Raw genomic sequence first — 22,063 nt, forward strand, 5'->3', positions numbered from 1 at the left:
AGATTGTTTAAAAAAAAATCCCATAATAGTGTGCATGCAGCTACTAAAGTTCCTGATCTTGAGAGTAACTTAATGGACAAAATACTTTAAGAGGGCTCATTTGTTGAATGTGTGCAAGATAAATGGAGCATAAAGACAAAGGGAAAGTTTTGGTGATTCTGATTTCTCCCAATCAGAACTCTAATAATTTAAGATTTTGTGTAACGCATAAAAGCATGCTATATATTTGGTCCTAATGAAATCTCTCATTTCTTTTTGCCCCTCTCTTCCTCTCTTCTTTTGTCTCATATGAAGTACATTTTTTATAGGTTGAGCTATATCTGTCCTTCAAGGGTTAAACCTCCAAGAATGCAGGAGAGAAGTCAGTTTATCAATTGTGAATGAGAACACTTAACAGTACAGGCTAACTCAACCATCAGCGGCTTTTCAGTTTGGCTGATCAATTTATACATGTGGATGTTAGCCCTGGAATTATAAAGCTGATTTCCCTCCTTTGAGGAAAAAAATCAAATAAATTTGCCAGCACCTTGAAGATAAAAAGGTACAAAGTAACAACCAGAATAGTTTTATAGAGACCAACTCCTTTCAGATTAATCTAATCTTCCCCAGTAGAAAAAGTTTTATATGAGGTGCAGGTAGGAACCATTTTTATCCAAGCAAATACTCAGTAATTTACTCCTAAAACTCCCAGGAAACCCAGGCATTTCTTCATCTGGTTTAAAACACTGGGGACAAGCTGGTAAAGCTGATATATTCAGCAACTCTTCTATCCCTCACTACCCCTCCCTCCCACAACAGAATTGTACTGCACACAGCACACATTTAAAAATGTAATATAATCAAAGGAAGCATTATTCTTACAAAGGCTATTAAAAGAGCTAAGTAAATTCATACAGTATAATAAAAATGATGTATTTACTATGAAGAAAAAATGGTAGGGAAAATAGTGCAGCTCAGCTCCATCTGCAAAATCAGATTCCCATAGAATATTAATCTTCATTGATTAGCTGAGTAGAAAAGCAAAGCTTTACACTTTCACTTTTACAATGTAAGTTAATTCAAATGCTTCAATTTGACAAAGCCCCATCTGATCACATTGAATTCCTTAATACTGAGCCTTGCAGAATATTCTACTTGCTTCTTGAAATCATCAATTTATGTCCAACAACATCTGTAGGAAAATGAGACTTGCCAAATGTCTCAAGATAGGGAACAACAGTTTCATGGCTGTTTGAAAAGAGCAGTTTTTCATAACCTTTTTTTTTTTTTGCACCTTCCCCTTCTGGGAGAATAAGAAAGGAATGAATACTTTGCCCCAGAAATACTGTACGATCCCTCATTTCAGGGGGCAATTCAAAACTTTGGTGTCCATCCACAACCAAAGGTTAAGAACCCTAATTTTATATCACCAGTGCCCCTGGGAACAATCACCACATTCTTTATCACTCATTGCTGTTTGGGGACTAGGATAAATGCAGGTAGACATTTCAGTCTTCAGTCACTAATATTTCTCCTGACACTATTACTTTGTCACATTATTTTTACAATCATAAAAATGCCCGAAATTTTGTGTGTAGACTATTAATGCCAGTCTCTATTTTGTCAGGCCTTTGCATCATTTAACTATAAGTAGTGGATAGCATTTAGGATTTTTTGTGTCCCAAATTAGTACTTCAAATGTCATCAAACAACTAGACTAATCTTTGTGTATAGAGATCTCTACTATCTATTAATAGTGGAGCTCCTGAAGGTCTTGAATTTTAGAGCTAGAATAACTAACTGTACATGCTCAGCTTCTCTGCAATCCTTAGCCTTACATTAATTTGTTCAAATCTTAGCTCCACCCATACTTGCTATGATGGGCAAGCAGCTTGATCTGTCTGCCCCTGTGTCCCCAGCTGTGAAGTGGGGATAATGTTATTAATTATTAATAATTGGTTTCTAAATATCCAGGTGAATGAGAATTCCTCTGCTCTTATGACCTGATCAGAGATATTCATTTTACTCTTCAAGTTTCCTCAATAATCCTTATCACAGTTTATAAGTATGTATTTGTCTGTGAAATTGTTTGACACGTGGCATGAAATTAAAGGTTCAGTGAGGGCAGCGACTTGGTCTCAATGTTTCCCTATCACATGCTAAGAATGTAGCAAATAAAATGTGTGTTCCCAAAGAAAGTGTCAGTTCATATTTGTTAAATAAATAAATGGATGAATGGATAGATGGATGGATGAATGTAACTGCCCACGGGGCTCACCTCAATTTTTTTTCTGTTTGGAATGAGCCTCCACTTTTTTACTCACTCCTTGAATATACTGGTGTTTTTTAATAAAAAAAGGCAATTCCATCCCTATATGACTGTCATTATTCTTAGGGTCCCTGCTCCTAAGTCTGGACTCAAGATCTTTGGGTTCTGAAAAGTTCTACTACCACCTTTTCCAGCTTCCAACCACAGAGACCCTCCCCTTTTGAGCTGAGTCATCCTGTCCCAACCCTGTTCACAGATGGCCACTCTCAGTGTCCCAAAGGAGCATCACCTTCCAGGTGGAATGTATCCAATTGGGGGCATCACCTTCCTTCAGGGATCCATCTTGATTTAGGTTTCCTACAAGCAGTTAATACATCATTGATTTCATTGGCAGTAGGTGAATCTGATGAGAGGACTTGTTTTCAGGAAGACCCCATTCTGTTTGTTTCTTTCAGGGTATGGTAAAGACAGAGTCAGAATAGCAACCTGAGGAGACTTTTATATAAAATAATGATAAGACTCCCAAAGATAAATATTTAAAAATCTATGTGCTTCCTTATCCTTTACTTACTTTATATATTTATCTATTCTTACAAAACTAGTTTTATAAAACTAAAAATCCAATACATGCACATTATAAATTTTAAAATAATTTTAAAAGGTCACCCTTTGTCCATCCCAGCTTCCCTGACCAGGGATAACTTCAACAGTGTCTGTTGTGCCTGTATACAGCATATTTATGGTTCTTTTTCCATCCTATTGACAAATGGAAGCTCACCACATATGCTGTTGTGCTCCTTGCTTTATTCCCCCTTAACCATATGTCTAAGAGTTTGTCAATGTCAGCGCAGATGATTCAACTTCATCCTTTTCAGAAATGCACAGTATTCAATCAGAAGTATGTATTGTATCATGAGTTGTTCAATCAGCCCTACCTTGATGGGCATTTAGGAACAACCAACAAGACTACATGAGTTTCATTATATAGGTATCTTTGTGCACATAGGTGAGTATACCTCTGAGATAAATTTCTACGAGTACAATTAAAGAATCAAACAGGATGGGCATTCTTCATTGTAATAGCTATTGCCAAACTGTGTTATTAATTTAAATTCCTATACACTGGGTTGGCTTCCATATTTTATAATCTATTAATAATATATTAAACAATTCCAGTAAACCATGCTCAAACACACAAACACATATGGGCAAATATAGAGACTGAAGAAATTATCTTGTCCTCCACTATATACCCAGTACAGGAATATCTAATTTTATTGTACTTCACAAATATTGCATTTTCATCAACATTAAGGCAAGATACTCCAAAAATAAAAAGATTATGACTAGCTGAAGTCTCAGATTATGGTTATCATTTTCTAGCAATAATGTATTTTTAATTAAGGTATGTACTTTTTTAGACGTAATGCTGTTGTATACTTAATAGACTACAATCTAGTGTGTTAATAAATATAACTTTTTTATATACTAGGAAACCAAAAAATTGTGACTTGTTTTATTGTGATATTCAATTTATTGCTTTCACCTGGAACTGAACCCACACTGTCTCTGAGGTATGCCTGTACCTAGAATGATATCTTGGAGATAGTAAGTGTTTAATGAGTTTTTACTAAAGGGATTGATGAATAAATATTATACACAGCCTCTGTATAGTTTAACAACTAAAAGCCATATGTTACATTGCTCTGTATCTTGTGAGTGCTTTCAAAATCTTTAGGAAGCAAACAAAGAACAAACTGTATGTAAGTAAGATATAAATGAAGAAGCTCCTTGTTACTGGTGCGGACTATGAGCATATCTCTGTAAGCACACACATACTTTCCCTTGAACATGAGTTCTCTACTACCTCTTCCCCATGCTTCTGTGTGCAGAGTTGATGTTCATGAAAACTCCAAGGCTCTTCTGTATTAGCAGAATTAAATGATGTTGAGCCTCATTTTAGTAAAATGTACTTTATTTCATTTAATTAGCTGAAAATTGGTCATCCCCAAATCTTATTTCTGGGACCAGAATGACTAAGCACCATAGTCCCTTGCTTTTCCTCTTCCTCACTTTTCCCCATCTGCCCAATCTTTTGTCATTTTTGTCTCTCTTTATCTTTTCTGGGTTAACTGTATATTCCAAAATAATAATGGAAAGAAGAAAAGTGAAGGGACACTCCATATTTTTGTCAGAAAATTCTTCAGTCCTTCAGAGTCAACCAAATGCATGTTCTGGACCTCAATTGTAAAAAAAGAGGTTATTGTTAAGTGACTTTTAATATCCTTTTAAGACACAAAATACGTATGGAAAAAAGATTAGAAGATTTGAATTCTGTGTAGGCCCGATGGCTATAAAAAGAAACCCCACCTACTCCATGTTTCCATTTATATAAAATTCTAGAAAAGGCGAACTAATGTATAGGGACAGAAAGAACATTAGCAGCTGCCTTGGGGAAGGCGGGAGAGAAGGAGCTGGAGGGAAAGATGGCAAAGAGATAGGAAAAAACTTTGGGGGCTTGAAAATGCTCATTCTCTTGATTGCAATGATTGCTTCATGGACACATTTTGTGTACATACATCAAACTTATCAAAGTATATACCTTAAATATGTGCCACTTATTATGTATTCATTAGTCTTCAATAAAAAACAAATACAGTCTCCTGAATAAAGAGGATATTGTATGCAAATGAAAATGTTCTAAGGTAAGGTTTAGCTCTCATCCTGGAGTGCCCCGCTTTCCCAACCTTTTCTGAGCTGATAATAACTGTAGAGTGTGCTATCCTCTTAAACATACTCTCTGTTTGCCTTCTCAGTCCCTGAAAGGAGTCCCCCACCCTGCTCTCTGGTGTCATCTTGTGCCACTCTCTCTTTAGCTTACTATCTTCCAGCCACTCTAACTTTGAACCTGGACATCTCTTTAGGCCACAAAGACTCAGCACTTCCTGCTCCTGTTGCCTAAAATGTTCTTCAATTGGCTCTATGCATGGCCAGTCACCTTAAATATCACCTCCTCCAAGATGACTTTCCTGATTGCTATATTTCCAAATCCTATTTGTGTCCCTCATAGCACTTACCAAGGCTGTCACCATGCATTCATGTATTTGGTTTGCCTGTTTACTGCCTGTGTCTTACAGTGGAATGCAAGCTTCATGTCATCAGGGGTCTTGATCATCTTCTCACTGCTGCATGCCCACTGCCAAGAAGACTGCCTGGTGCATCAGACAGACTAGTTTAATTAATTCATTAGCATTCTATTCCATTTGCTTGTGTATCTGTTTAAATTATTCATCAGACACCTTTTGGAGCATCTGTTCAGATCACTCCCTACCGAATTCACTTTCATAAATTTAGTGCTTCTTGGAGACAGGGATTTTGTTATGAATTCATATGTCAAGGGCCTAGCATGGGGTCCATACATAGTAGGTTTTCAATAAATGTTTGCTGAATTAAGTTATAGCATTACACCAGAAACCAAATAATTATTATTATGCCAGGGCCTTGAGACAAACTGATTTCCAGAGATAAAGTCCTGAAGCATGTAAAAACCCTTACAACATGTAAGCAAAAAGGCAACAGGTAGTCTTCAATCAATAACCTACTAAATCGTAAGGGCTTCCAAAGACTTAAGTTCATCACTGAAAATCACCAGGGGTGTTTTTTCTTTTCCTTATCACCAGAAATGTAAAATGAACAAAAAATTATAAAATATTTCTCAATGTGATTCCTGAATTTGCCAGTTCTCAACTAACTTTACCATGTAATTAGCCAAAGTTACCTATTTTAGGAAGACCAAAATAGTTGAGAGTTATCTCTCTAGATATCAAAACTCACACACATGTGCACTCATACACACACACATGTCAGGTACCTGGTAGTTAAAATCACAATGGAGTGCACAGATTGACTGGGCTCAGGGAACTGAACTATTAGTTCATGGTGCAGTTAGCAATCCTCAGCCAAGAAGTTTCAACAAATACAACCTATATACCAACTACACCTAAATTCAAAATAAATTTAATTTTAAAAATATTAAGAAATAATTCAATAAGAGAATACTAAATAATTCTAAATTTTCTAGAACTTCCTCTTAGTTCCATGAATATCAGAGATTTGTGTTGCAAGAAATGCTACCAGGCAGAATGGTTTCAGGGATTTGCCTGTCACTAGCAAAGACCAAGAGTAGGCACAGCTGCTTTTGCCTAGTATCAGTTGCCCACCTCCACCTGTCTTGAGCAGATCCACACCTACTCCATTCTCAGACCAAATGGTTGTAGATGAGAAGATGAAAGCTCTGGCCCCCATGGGTGGTCATGTGACTCAGACCAGGTCATTCACCATATACTACTACCAGATCAATGTGATTGGCTAACAGATGGGCATACACCCTAAGCTGAACCAAAGAGAGGCAATCCTGGGACTTTTGTTTTTAAAAAAGATATTCTCTTTCTGCTGTTGGTGCTTAGCTAGAAGAAGACAAGTTTGGAGCTGCTGGTGGCCACCAGGAGGAAGGGCTTGTCTGTGACTAAAACCTACATTTAAAAACAAACAAATAAACAAAAACAAACAAACAAAAAATAGAGATAAAGGAAGAAAATAATGTCTCCTTTTTTTCCTTAAGGGAGAGAGAATGATTGAACTTGGGGAATATTATCTGTATTTCTGGGTGCAGCTGTATCTAAAGTCTATCTCTTGGGCTTTTCTGTTTTGTATGCAAATAAATTCTCTATGTGAGATGTTTTCTAAGCCTGTTTGAGTTGGTAATTTTTGCCACTTCCCTGAAAGTAGGCAAGGAAGTACTCAGTAAAAGAGCAAGTGGCTGAAGGAAGTGAATATTAGAGTCTCTTAGTTTATCACGTTTATCTCCATTGATCATGAATGTGTAACAAACATGAAAAACACTTGTCTTTATGCACACTAAGGAGTCAGTGATCTAATAGGTGGAGGTCCTGCCTTCACCACAGAAGTCCAACATTCTTATTCTACTTTTATCATTAATTGTGAAGCCAGGCAAACTGGATCTAGAGCAAGTTACTTTACTTGTTTCCTTTCTCTCTTTTATTTTTTTTTATTTTTAGAGAGGAAAAAACATCAATTCATTGTTCCACTTACTTATGCATTCATTGGTTGATTCTTCTAAGTACTCCAACCCAGGGGTGCAAACTTTGGTGTATCAGGGTGATGCTCTAACCAACTAAGCTACCCAGCCAGGCAAGTTACTCTGCTTTTCTAAATCTCATGTTACTTATATATGAATTAGATGCAGTTCCCCTCCATCTCAAGGTTGAAGCAGCCTATTCTCATCAGAGGGTAATAATCTCCTGATGGGGAAGATGAAAAGTGCTAGATTCATTTAGAAGCTTTTTCAAATTATCCTGATTCTCTCCCATGAGAAGCCATGGGAACTATTGGTACTGCATTATATCCTTGATTCCATTGGAGGGTGTGGGAGGAGAGATGGGGACAAAGTTGAGAGGCTAACAATGCAAAGTCTTCAATGTAGCACCTGACATTCAAGATATTAGTGTTGTTTTTTTATTATTTAACTTGGCTTTAAATTATATGTACATTTAAGATATATATATATATATATATTTATATATCCTAAAATTGCTATTCTGTCAATGTGTAGAGTTGCTTTGTTTAACAGATGATTTTAGCTTTTACATGTGAAGAAACACAAAAGGAAGGTTAAATTCTGTTTTTAGTCTTGTTGTTATTATATAATAGGGTCAAAGTTGTCTTAACTAGCAGATGGTTGGCAGATTCTAAGCATCTATGCATGTTTGAAAGGAAGACTTAGGTCAGCAAACAGGAACAGCTGGGTGTGAGTTCTCACACTTGTGAAGAGCTTTTGCAAATAGTGTCATTGGGTAGTTCCTCATGCCTAGAGTTAAATGCATTTTAGAAAACAGGACTGAACACTTCTCAATTACTGTCCAGAACCTTCAGGGTTTTTTTTTTGTTTTTTTTGCACAAATTCTGATACCACTGCTCTCGCTGATTAGTATGTTTTGTTTAAGGCATATTCATTTATTTACTTATATTTTTAAAATTATTTTAATATGTAAATATCATATATACATAATGCAAATATTAGAAACTACAGAGAAGCGATAGGAGAAAACAGCAATCAGCCATACCAACCACTCTTACTATCTTGGTGTATACTCACACTTTTATTTTTTAATTTTCTAATTTTATTGTTGTTCAAGTACAGTTGTCTCCACTTCTGCCCACCACTCCCCACCACTCCAACCATCCGCACCTCATACTTATAGAAATGAATTGTTGCAAAGCATAGCCTCCATAGACTGATTTTCTGTGTTCAAACTCTGGCTCTCTGTCACCAATTAGCTCATGAATTTTAGGAACTTTTAACCTCACTAGGCTTCATTGTTATAATGTGTATAGTGGGGACAGTAGTTATACCTTCCTTCATATTATTATCTTTAACATATTTCAAATGAGACCTTATTATATATACACCTTTATTTTCTATCTGCAAGTTCTTAACAATATGTTGTGATTGTTTGGCACAGCAATTACTATACTGCATTTCTAAATTCAGTGAGGCTGAAGATGGGCGGTGCATCCTTGTTATCCTTTAAGTTCTGCGTGGAAAAGGGCCACGTCAGCTTCTCTTGCTGTTTTATCCCCAGCATCAGGCTCAATGCCTGACCCTTCATAAGCAATTCTATAAGTGATTATTCACTGCTAAACTGACTTGAGGCTAGGCACATCATAAACTCAAGATAGTTAAATAATTCTGGAAGTCAAAGTTGATACAAATGCAAGAAAATGAGGTCATTGGTTTTTCATCTCCTCTTTAAGAAATCACAACTCAGAACGAAAGAAATGTGTGAATCTTCAAATGATATAACATACTGTAATATCTTGTGCAGAAGGCTTAGAAAACATCCACACTTTTCAGACACAGTGCTTTGCCTTATAATTTTTAGATACAGAGACAATTAGAGAGTGAGGCATGAAAATAAATAAATGGTAGATAGATAAATTAGTAAGTGTGTGCACACAAGTGTGTGTATACCCACAAGCAGAGTTAAGCTCAAACTTGCAACTGTGTCAGGCTCAATATGAGGGCTTAGTCAAGTCCAATATCACAATATACTTGTAGCACTCAATTGAAGTGCATGCATTTCTGGTTTGAAAAGTTCCCTTGAAATTTGACTTTGTTTTCTAATCTCTAAAAAATTGCTGGTTGGGTGATTTTTATTTCTTTGTAAAATGACAAGTGATACTTCATTTTTTAGCAAAAGGTTAATGTTAACTCTCCAAACTTTATACATTGTACTTTCTCCATAAAATAAACTCTTGCATGCTGGTGTGCAAGATGAACAAGAAATGTTCATACTGTTGAAAATAGATGGATTTTGCATTTCAAGGTGACAAGTGCAATGTCAGACCCAATCAATCGATCACTGCATAATTATTATTGCAAATGATCCATATCCATGCCACAAACCTTAAGGGAAATTTAATGAAGCAGTAAGCACATCAATAATAAGATCTACTATAGTCTCTATTAAATCTCATGATTCATAAATATCCTGGCATATTTTATTCTTCCTTTAAATCCTGTAAAGATATCTAAAAAAGTAAATGCTTGAATGCTACCATTTAAGACTTCACCAGAGACAATGTGAAGGTTCTCACTAAGATTTAGGTTCAATATCAGGTCCTTCTTTACGTAAAGACTAGTGGAATCCAATAGTCTGTGGATATATACAGAATAGAGTTCTTGTACAAAATTAAAATTAAAGCAGGCATTTTCATCCACTTACTCAAATTTGAGTTTTTATGGGGAAAGCCCCTTGAAAATAGCAGTTGAACTGAGATCCAATGACCAAGAGTGAGAGGAGTGCTTCTTTTTGAAGAGCAAAAAAATAGCAGGCCTTTGCCTGCCTATGCTGTTTTGTTGTGAGTTAGGAAAAGAACCTGTCCTCTGGGCAGGCCCAGCCCAGTGTGGGTACCAGAATCGGCACCTTATGTGATCTCTGTGCAAAGATAATGGCACTGTTGCCTCTGAGTGGATACAATCCCCAGCAATGGCACAGGGCTTGGGAAGGGGAACAAAGACTGAGTTTCATCCTTGAGTGGATTCCTTGAGGCAGTTTTCCAACCATACGGTCCCTGGACCTGATGCAGACAGACCTTAGCCAAATAGTATTGCTTTGGGAGTCAGAAATTCCAGCACTTTGATTTCTGAGAATTAGCTAAATTGTAAGATCAAGAGGGGCTAGGATACAGTTGGGTTTGGGAGCAGAATCTATGTTTGTCTTTGGTGGCAAGCAAACATTTTTTAGAAAATAGATCATATATTGAATTCCTACTCTATATATCTTAAATTCTTGTGCCCATGAAAGGGATCTTCTAGTAACCTTATAATAAATTTTCATCTTAATCTTAACAACTGCAAAATGTGTCCCTTTTCCATATGCTTCCTCTACAAATGCTTTAGATTATATAAACTTGGGTACGTCATTTCTCCTTCAGAGATTCTTCCACCTAAAATTGCCTTATGTCACTCATAAATATAAATACACTGCTACATTCTATGATTACTATTAACAATGCCCTGAAATGTAACTCAGAGTTTTCCTGCCATCACATATGAGTATTAAGTTTTTCCCCAAATTCTCTTACCTTCAATGAATAGCACATTCTCCAAGCATAATGGTACATCATATCATACATTTCTCCAAGCTAAAGGAGGCTTGGCACAGTACTGACTTAGTTTTTATCTGTGCCACACTGCTACAGAAAGATTAAATTTCTAGCCATGGGGATGGGTCCTACACAGGCCAAGATATGTCTGCATGTGCAGCTCTGACTATCTAATACTGGACACTCGGCTGAACACATCATTCATTCTCTAAAAACTACTGTATCATGATATTATTGGCTTTCATTCTCTTCAAAATGAAAACCTGAAAAATGTTCAGTGTGTTTAGATAACTTAGTATTATATATCCTTGTACATAATATTTTCCCTGTGTTTCTGGTTATTTCCTCAGGAAATAATTCTTCAATGTGTCACAGAGTATAAGCCTCTCTTTAAAAAAATACTTTAAATATACCAGAGACATTGAAATTAAGAACAATCTGAAAGTAACCAGAGGGGAGGTGGGAGGGGATAATGAGGGGAAGGGTTTTCAGGAACAACTATAAAGGACACGTGGACAAAACTCAAGTGGGGGATGGAAGCAAGGGAGGGAGGGAGGTGGTTTTGGATGGGGTGGGGGGGACAGGTGGTGGGGGATAAATGCAGATGAATGTAACTGAAAAACAATAAAACAATTTAAAAAATACTTTAAATTTGCAAACAGGCCTCTAGAAATATTTAGCAGTTCAGAAGTTCTACCAAAAATGCATGAGGATTAGTATTCTCAAACTCTGGCAGACACTCAATATATTATCCTTTTAACAAGTTCAAAGTGACAAAACATTTGTTTTGTTTTGAATTTATTTGACATTGGGGAGGATGAACAAAATGTCCTACATTTATGTCTATTTGATGTTTTCTGTCTGAACTGTGTGCTCACTCTCCTTTGCCCAGTTTGTACATTTTTAAGTTGTTACTGTTCACTTAATTAATATTTATTATGAGCTATGTTTTTAAATATGCAACCTAGTGCCCAACAATAAGAAAATGGATAAAGAAAATTATGGCATATCTAAGTGCTAAAAATAATACAACTTTAAAAATACTTATTTTCAAAAAAATTAGACCATGAGCAAATGTTTCTAAAACAATGTGTATAAAAATATTTTCAGTATAATTCTAAGTTTGAGGGATAAGGATATCCAAGTAAATTCAGATATATTGACATTTAAAAAGGTAAATATACCAAAATATTAACAGTAGTGAGTGACAGGTTAAAAGTAATTAATTTCTTATTTGTATTTCCAAATTTTTACAATATCCAAATATTACTTTTATTTTAGTAAACAAAGTAATCATTGTTCTTTTTCTAAAGAATACTCTTTATGGGATTTTTCTTCTATTCATTTTTCAGAACTCTGATGCCAGGATTCAACATAAATTCACTCCTTTAGAACCCACATTTAAAATATGCTTTTATCTTCTATTTTCTTTACTCTTCATCCTGCTATGAAGTTTTTTTTCTTCAACTGAGAGTTTTATTTAGTAATTAGGGGGGTGAGGATGGGAAGGGTATAAAGTCTGATATTTCAGTTGAAAGCTCTGAAATAGGCACTAAAACAGTCCAATCATATCATCTGTATGCCTCTTCATGTGTCACCCCCATTTTAAACAGGGGTTAATTAAATGGCTGGGATCACACAGAGAGAACCCGGTTCAAAATGAGTTTGCACCTGTGCCTGGCCAGCATCAAAATGCACACTTTTTGAAACTTTTGCCACTGTGCTGGATGGAGGATTCATCTTGCACTGTGCACAGCCTCCCTCATTCTGTACTGACCCATGCACACAAGATAATGTTTGTATTATTTTGTTATAATAATAATGATAATAGTGGTCATAGCAAACTTTTCCCTAACACCTACTCCCTGCCATGTAGGATTTTAAGTACCTTTCTTGCAATACATCATTTGAGTTTCACTACAACCTTTAGTAAAAAGAACTATGCAAGGGTGATGTGCAAAATATTTAACAAGCAATAAGTTTGGACACTGACCAACTGGAAGGAAGCGGCAAATCATCAAAAAGGCTGGAGGCTAGAAGCAACCTGTATGGACACTTGACAATCTGTCTCAATACCAGCCAGGTGGCAACCTCATGCACTAGTGTTAGTTCCATTTTATGGATGAAAAAACTAAGGGTTACACGTATATCAATGTGGTAGAGCCTAATTTTGAATACAGTTCTACCTCAATGCAAAGTCTATCATCTTAACCATTATAATGTCTCATATCCTCAAAGAAATGTGCTATTAATCTGTATATGATAAATGATTGTGGATGCTTAAGAATGCCTATGTGAGTGTGTGTGTGTGAAATCCTGTTTCCTTTATAATGTAAAGTATGCTACATTCGGCTTAACTTTACAAATAAAACATAGCATAAGAATTTTTGCTTATTTCATTGGTTTAAAATATTGAGGGCTTCAGGGAACATGTGAAGCTATCACACATATGAAAAAAGAAATTTCCCTCCCTCTTGTCTTACTCTCAATCCTCCATTAACTAATTGTGTTCCTGCTCTCATTTGTAGCACTGGCCTCTTTGATTAGCCTTTTAATTTAGCCCATTAACAACAGTCTCTTTACTTAAATACTCCATCACTGAGCTCATTTAAGTCAAATGCCCTTGAAGATACTTGAAATGCCTAACAACACTCACTATTATTAAACTGTTTTGTATTTCTGATCACCAACCAAGGGTGCTCAGCTCCCAGACAGAGCAGGCTATTGTGTAAAGCACTGTGATTTATTCACAGCTTTTCCACCCTTTCCCCCAGCTCTGCAGGGGACCTCGGAGTTTCAATATATCTCACATTTCTCTCTCTCTCTTTTTTTTAAGTTTCTCCTAACCCCTCCCCCCAGAGCTTTTTGGTAAATGAGCACAAACTGAAGCCTGCTGATTCAGCACACGTGAAGCAGTCACTGCAGAGGTCTGAGGATCAGGTTTCGTTGAAAATATAAATCATAGCTGGGTGCAGAGAAGCAGTGAGTTTAGCTTGTATGTGAACTTGCCTTTTAAGAGTTGTAGCAGAGTCAAATTGGGAGGAATTTGGTCATTTGCAGCCGTTGGAAAGCTGCTTAAATCAGAGGAGAAAAATGTCTGTTCAATTCTCTAACACTGCTCAATGAAAACAGAAAAAAGAAAAGACTACTTACTCCCTCAGTCTTTTCCCTTACTCTCCGTAGGCCACCCCTCCCCTTGCTTTAATTCCAGGGTATTACATGATAGATGGGGGTTTCTGATACTCGGCAAAAACGCAATGAGCCTCTAACCCAGTGTGATGTGGTACCTGCCTACTTCAGAACCTGTCTCTGGCCCTGCTCCCTCATAAACCTAGCTTTGGCCAACCTGGCCTTCTGGAACATTCTTGCATACAGTGTCCTCCTTACCACCACCTATACCTAGCAGCTTCCTGCCTGGTAGCAGCCACTAAGCCCCAGGTCCCAGCTGAGAAAACCCCTTCTTGGAAAAGTTCTGCGTGATGTGTCCATTCTAATATGCCTCCTGAGAACCCTTTTTCTTTCTGCCTTACACCTCATCACAAGCTGTAATTATAATGGGTATTTATGTGTATAATGGGCATCTGTTGTTTTTACCTGACCAGCATTCATTTCTCCTTCCAATAACAGCTCATTCCTATTTCCTCTACTCTCAGTTCATGTTTTGGGGGCACAGAGCCTACTCTCAGACTTCAAACAGTGAATGTATTCCACAGGCTTGGGCATCAAGTGTCAGGAATTGTTCAGGAATGGGTAGGTGACCCAATCCAGGTGTAAGAGAATTGGCCTCAGAACTTTCTCAGCAGCTACTACTACCTGGATGAAAGTGGTTGGTCCACTGGGGTGGCTGCCACAGTGGATGTCAGCTTGGGGCTACCTCAGTCACTTTATGGAGAGAGCACAAGGAGCCTGCATCTGCGAGACTGAGTCAGAGTTCCAATGACATGGCTTTACTACCTGCAGACACCTGCCTTGAGAGCCTATCTCTGGATTTTTCAGATATGTGAGCACATGTATTACCCTTTTGAATTCAACTCAGTTTTGCAACCATGAATTTTAGCTAAAACATTTTATCTAATGACTTTGCTTCTTCATTACCATTTTTGCTTTGTTTTGCTATATTTTGTTTTATCTGTCTCCTTAACTACGTATAAACTGCATGAGAATTAGGACCACATCATGCACCGTGTGTATCCCCAGTCCTAAACATACACAATATCTGATATACTGGAAACTCTCAGTATTTATTTTTAAACAAATAAATGAATTAAAACCACAAATTTCTACTTGTTTAATGGTACACTGAGGTCTTGTAAACATGATCATCATTGATAAACATATTGTGAGCTCCCACCTGCTGTGTGTCATGACATCCAAGTACAGAGAAGGCTCAGGGCACTTCCTCATGGAAAAGCACTCACAATGTAGTTCAGAGAAATAGAAAAGGAACAGTCGAATATAAGAGAGCGTGTAACTCCACATCACTGATAAAAATGTAACCATAGTTTCTTTTTGTTATGTGTTCTATTAAGATAGAACATTCTAGCAGGGACAAATTATAAACTTGTCAATACAATATAAGCATATTTGCAAATAACAGAATTTTCATATCACTCTTTAATAGTAAAAAGATTATTCTGCAATGAACATTTACCTTTGAGGTATTGGAAAAGCAAGATCTCTTCTTCAGGTGTTAAGAAATGGAGGAAAACTTTTCAGTAATCAAACAAAACAGATAATCCAAATGATATTCATAGCAAGTTATTAAAGCTAAGTAGAGAGCTCTCTTTTCTTTTTTTCTCTGTCTTGATCTCTGTCTCTCAAAACACACACTCTCTCTTTAATATTCTGCACTTGTCTAAGGCCATCTCAGCTATATCACTTAATCCACTGGCAAGATGCTGGAGCAAGCCGAACAATATATCAATAACAAAAATACTGCAAAGGAATATAGAAACCTCACATCAAGGTGCCTAAGACTGTCAATCTAATACATGAAATTTGAAAGTCCGACTCTAAGGGAGAAAACCATGGGGAACATGAGACACAGAATGGAAAGACAGCTTTGGTGTACTCTATCCAATCCACATCACCCCTTGAAATAGCATAAAATTTCTCCCAATCATCTCCAAATCCTCCTCTTCCTACGCCTACCTCTCCTTCCCAATTGTTTTCTTGAATTTCTACCTAAGATGTCTTAAGATAATAAATGAAAAGCACTGTGCAATTCTCTCTCCACTTGTCCTAAAAGCTTCATGTTCCTTAGTTGTCAAAACAATGCTCTATTGCTTCCTGAAATTATCTTGTTGGTATTGAATATCAATTTTTCAATTTGTTCTTCTCTGAATGGGGACACAAGTTTTGTATAGAAACTAATTTGCTTATGTCGTTCAAACCTGCATCTTTTGATCAAGTTGTCTGAGGGTCTGTGAAATTTTCTAAAGGTATATGAAACACCACTCAAAATGTAAAATGAAGAAGAGAATGACTGCTTCACATTAAGTCAGTTTTCTTTATGAACCTCAGGAGCTAAAGAATCTGCAGAGTTGGCCTACAACTACATTTAAAATGTAAACATAGAGCCTTCATCACCCTTTCATATTAATCCTCATCAGTCTTTGCTTTTAAAAAATATATCAAGGAAGGAACACAAACCTAGTTCCTAGAATTTCCTGCAGAGAGAAAGCAATGATTAGCCCATTTTTTATTTTGTTTCCTTCATAGCAATACTATGTATTCACTGCCCTTTATAGTCAAGGCATTATTTTTGTAAGAATCTTTAGACATAAGAATTCAATGAGTTTAGTGTCATTATTAGATTGGAAAGAAAAATGGATGGAGCTTTATGATACAAATCACTTTACAGACAAAGAGGAATGTGCATGTAAACAGAATTTCAGAAAAATACAAAAAAGTACCAATCAATTTACATCAATGGCTTTTGGGTGCTCAAGCGGAAAATAACGTATTACTCCCTGTGCCAGAGAGAGTCTGCAGTGAGTAGAAGCCATGAATGGTTAAGGCAGAGGGGGAGAAAATGTAAGCCATAAATGAGCTCCCATTCATTAACTTTTAATCCATCCAGTTTTCCTCACATCAACCAGAAGGCTGGAATGTTAATGAAGGCCAATCACCCTCCTTCTACCTGAAGAGTATCACAACAAATGGGTACTACTGACTTAAAGATACCAGAAAAATAGCCCTTTCCAAATGTTTAACAATGTATTTAACCAACATTACAGATGTTCCATTGTTGGAGAGCAGAAGGGGAGGTGGCCTGGGTTTGGGGAAAGAGAATGGTGGTCAGAGTGTTTGAGAGAATGGAGTGTGTTTGGGGCTCTGAGATGCCCCTGGAGATATAGGGACAATAGAGGAGATTTCAGTATAAATCAGAGTCAAGAAAAATGATGACATGAGCATGGATAAGTATCTTCATCAGAGTAAACAGAGTCAGCTGGGTCCATTTCTCAGCGCCCCCCGCCCCCAACTAAGATATACTGATCAGTATGGATGCTAAATGATCTTGCCAGAATCACAGAAATAAACTTCTGAATCAGAATTGTTTTGGGGGAAAAGGAGTCATCTTTGTATTCCTGAGGCATTTTGCTGCAAAACAGTCCAGTTGTAGACAACATAGAAATTCTTAGCTTCAGGATAAAACACTAAAGTCTTTCCCCCCACAACAACAAACAATATTTTCTTTGGCTGCCACCAGCAATCTCTAGCATATATTCTCACAAAAAAAGGAACCATTGAATTAATGGGTCAACTAATTTGGAGAAAATAGACCATACTTGGGCCTCCAGTCCACCAAAGCAGAAGCAAAATCACAATGTAAAGAAAAATGTCCTGGGATCCAATTTGGCAAAGGAAAGCAAATATCTATCTCAGGAACAAATAATTAGCAAATCTGTAAACTGTAGTCAACAGCTGATAATGTTAACAACCAACCTTACAATTCCAGTTTTTCTGAATTCTTGACATGTCTTATTTCACTTCTCCATATATTCCCCAAGGTCTAGAATAATGACTGGCATACAGTTTGTACTCAATAAAGGTTGAATATATCAACAAGCTGAACAAGTATATGCTTAATATCTATATTAACCCAGACTGGGTACTAGGAAAGATTTCATAGGCAGAAACAACCTACATTTAAAGAACTGGTTAAATTGTGGACTATCTACACACTGGAATACCATCTATGCAAGCATTAAGGATGCTATTATGGAAAATCCTTACTGGCACAAAATATTAAGCAATAAAAGCAGTATACAAAACAGTAAGTTCTAAAACAGTATGATCTCAAACAGAATTGAGATCATACAGATCTCAAACAGAATATTTTCTCTCTTTTTTCCTTCTCATTTTAATGGTTTAAGTATGATATGGCCTTTTAATGTGATAGCATTTTTACCTATACACACACACAAAGCAGAAAAACAAACAACAAACCCTATTAATAAATCAGTGGTATGCCTTTTCATTCTTATCATCAGTGTTGTCTCCAAACTGAAAAAAATAAGTGCATGTGTGCATATGTGTGTGCTTTAAAATATGTATTAGAAATTAACTGTATGTTAATATTTAGTTATCTATTTTAGGTGCTAGAACAGTTAGTATTCTTTGTTTTCTTCTCATTAATTAATTTTACTATAAAGGACATATGTATTGTTTGTTTGAAATAAAGAAGGAAGGCAAAGGTTAAAATGAAAAGAAGAAATATTGTTTCTGCCCTAAAAAAAGGTTAAATTGACATGAAGGCTCTACCTAGAACATTAAACAATTATATGTAGTCTAATCTACATTTTATGCATAATCTATCATACATACAGAATCTATAAATCAGGAACTTTATAATCAGTTTATAACCAAGTTCTAAAACATGGAGCATGGAACAGAAAAAGCTTTAGGCATTCTGGAAATAAAATGGGAAATTCAGGGGAGGTTCCCCAAATACACAGGATGAGAGACTACAGGTAAGTTCATAAGTTTGCAGGCTGACAATATTCTGGTTGGTTGAGTTTTTGTTCAGGGTAATATACAATGGAATATAGAGGATCCTGTAGAAAGAATAATGCATTTTTGTTCATCCCTTTTTTAAATGCTTGAAATGCACTAGCCAAGCAGTGATGCTGCCTAAAATGTACCTATTTCTTCCCATCATTCCAACATCACTCAGAAATGCTGTACTTGTTCCTCTCTGCCTAGGTCAAGCCTGGGTATGTATGTGTAAAACTGTTTATAAAAGGATGGGATAAATTATAAAATGAGAAGAAAGTTAAGAGAAGTTAAAAATTGCAACTCCATTTGGAATCAATTACAACTAAAAACAGAGGAAGAGCTCTTGGTACATCAAGAAGAAAATATCAGTATAAATAATAAAATGGAAATAGTTTACTTTGAAAATAAAGAAATAAAGAGAAATGAGAAGTTTTTCATTTTTCCCATTTTCATTTCTCCCCAAAACACACATTGCAGTGGAGTTTAAGTTGACTATCTGGTCCAGGACATGAGGGACTAGGTTAACGGTGTCTTATCTCTGAATTAAATAAGCCTGGCTCAACTGCCAGCTTGTTCTGCTCAGCCTGGGGAGATACAACTCAACTGTATCCCAAGAAAGACTAATGTTTGTGGAGTTAAATAACCACAGTAGCATTGAAGGCTGTTCTGGTCAAGAGGGCTCTATCTTACTCTAGGACATGCATAGCCAGTAAAAGTAATTTCCAAGCTCTTTCTCTCTTCTACTGCACCTGAGTGTGGTGAATCAAAACCATCCAGAAATTAGCAAATGGTGCCAGAGAACTCAACTTTCTTTTCCCTGTACACCAAACTGTCCTCACTCAGGGGAAATAAAGCACACCAAACACTACTCATCTTATTTTTTAAAACTCCTTAAACATATTTAAGGAAAGACTATACCAATACTAGATGGTATATTGATTTCAATATTGTACATCTGTGATAATATTATCAGATGAGCTAGCAGAAGCTGCATGGTGTTTTTAATCAGTACTGTTCCAAAGGATCCCCTCTGCCTTCTTCCTTTGAAGAGGACAATCCTGAAGCAGGAACACAGTTGAGTGGGGAGAGAAGAAAGGAAGGAAGATTCTTCCCCACTGATTCCATACCTCTCCCCAACAAAAAGTTGTAAATTGGAATAAAAATATACTCACTAAAATCATATGCCATTAACACAGATAGGTGCATAGAAAGAGCCTACTTAACAAATTTTAAAAAACAGGAATAAACTGAATATGAAATATCTTTCACTGTATTTCCATGTCTCTTCATTTTCATTTTTATATCCATGAAAGAGCAGCCAGCACTATTTTGATACATCGATGTGGCTGAGATGAAATTTCCTAAAGCAAGATGAGCTCTTAAACAGAGTTATCAGCCACATTTTGAGTATCTTTATTTACACACTAGAAGGCAACAGCAGAACCTCTGCATAAAAAGGGGGAAAAGAACGGAAAAACCCTCCAACCTCACAGCATTAATACTAGCTTCTTAATTCATATCTCCTTAAACAGCATGGATCCAGCTGTTCCCATTTAAAGTCTCTACCACTTTTTGAATGCAGGGCAAAAAAATATGAATTAAAGATGTAAACAGAATCCTTGCATAAAGCACAGGAAGGTAGTAACCATTTTTCAATTTGATAAATGCAGTTCATACAAACATGTAGCACAGAAAAGCATTGGTCAGGAAGAGGAAAGTAGGAATTGAAGGAAGTTGCTTTTCAAAGTCAAGGACTAATGACTAAGAATCAGGTTAGCAAGCTTTCAGGACCTGGGACAGGGCCTGGAACAGGGCCTGGGACAAGACATGCTTTCCCCCTGTTTCTAGTTGCAAATATGTACATGTGCAAGAGCTAGCAAACTTCATAAATAAAATCAACGACACCACTTAGGATCTCAGAGAAAAAGTGTGATCAGTAAACCTTAACTCATCACAGCCTGAAGGAATTAATACTTGTTTACAATTAACCCAAATACTCTAACAATAAAAACCAAAATAAATGCCTTCCTTTGAAATACTAGCATATAGTTATACCGTTAATAACTGATGCTATGATCCCATGTGACCAATTTTCCTAGTGCTTAAAAAATCAACATTTGTAAATGTAGAAAATTTGAATCATTTCCACCTCTGCCATGTTTTGATAAATGGTATGAGGATTCAGTATTTTTAAATCAAACTATCTCTGTTAAGTTTATGCTAGGTGCATGTGATTTAGTGGTTGTATATCTCCAAACAACTCTTTAATGAAGAGGAAACTTGCTCTAAAATAAAAACAAATTGTAATAGAAACAGTCTGTCCCCAGCTGGCAGAATTCATTGTATCGAACTGTGAAAAAATAAGCCAGGTACAAAAAGAGCTAAAGTCACTACAAAGAGAAATATTCAAAAGACAAGAGGGTGGAAAGAAAAAAGTCTAAGTCACAATGCTTCCTGAGGGGTAAAGCAGGCTGATACACCATCAGAAGTAAAAGAATCAATGTAATTAACAAAGAATTCAACCAGAGGCTTTCTTCCTCACAGCAAAGACAAGTTCATGGAGCTGAGTTGAACTAGAGTGGTGATTGGAAGAGACGAATAGAAAGAGGTTTTTCTAAGTATGCTGAACAGAAAAAAACAACAATGATGATAATGTTGATGAAAAAGAGAGGTAGAGTTTCACCTCGTGAATGCCTCCCTCCCTTGGAAAAGCAGGGAACACTCTATCTTTAACATGAGATCACAGAGCTAGGTCTTGTGTTACTGGGCTGATAAATGCAAACAAGTTCTTCAGTGGCCAAACTAAACTAGGGCATATATTTGTCCCCAAAACATGATTAAGGAATTTTTCTAAGCCTTTCATACTAGATTACTATTTGTTAAATTGTTTTCAGCAGTTAAATATTGCAATTCATAAGTACAGGTTACCACTTCAGTGCTTTTATTTGCCATCTCCTGGGGAAAACCAAACAAACAAACAATAACTACACAATACTTATCAGTAAGCCAGAACAAGTAAATGGAAATCTACCTTTTGCAATACCAACCTTTTAAAATATACACATACAAACACATGCCTGATTAAGGCAAATAAAATACACCACTCTCGTCTACAACACTCAGCCC

General features: G+C 36.5%; 1 protein-coding gene across 13 annotated transcripts in view; it reads right to left on the reverse strand.

Annotated features, from left to right (window-relative positions):
* Positions 1–22,063, reverse strand: part of RBFOX1 (RNA binding fox-1 homolog 1) — a 1,503,477-nt gene that overhangs the window by 545,621 nt on the left and 935,793 nt on the right. The window lies entirely within an intron of this gene.

This window comes from Phyllostomus hastatus, unplaced genomic scaffold (genome assembly GCF_019186645.2).
Source record: "Phyllostomus hastatus isolate PE091 unplaced genomic scaffold, TTU_PhHast_1.1 phas_scaffold_442, whole genome shotgun sequence".
NCBI classification, from domain to species: Eukaryota; Metazoa; Chordata; class Mammalia; order Chiroptera; family Phyllostomidae; genus Phyllostomus; species Phyllostomus hastatus.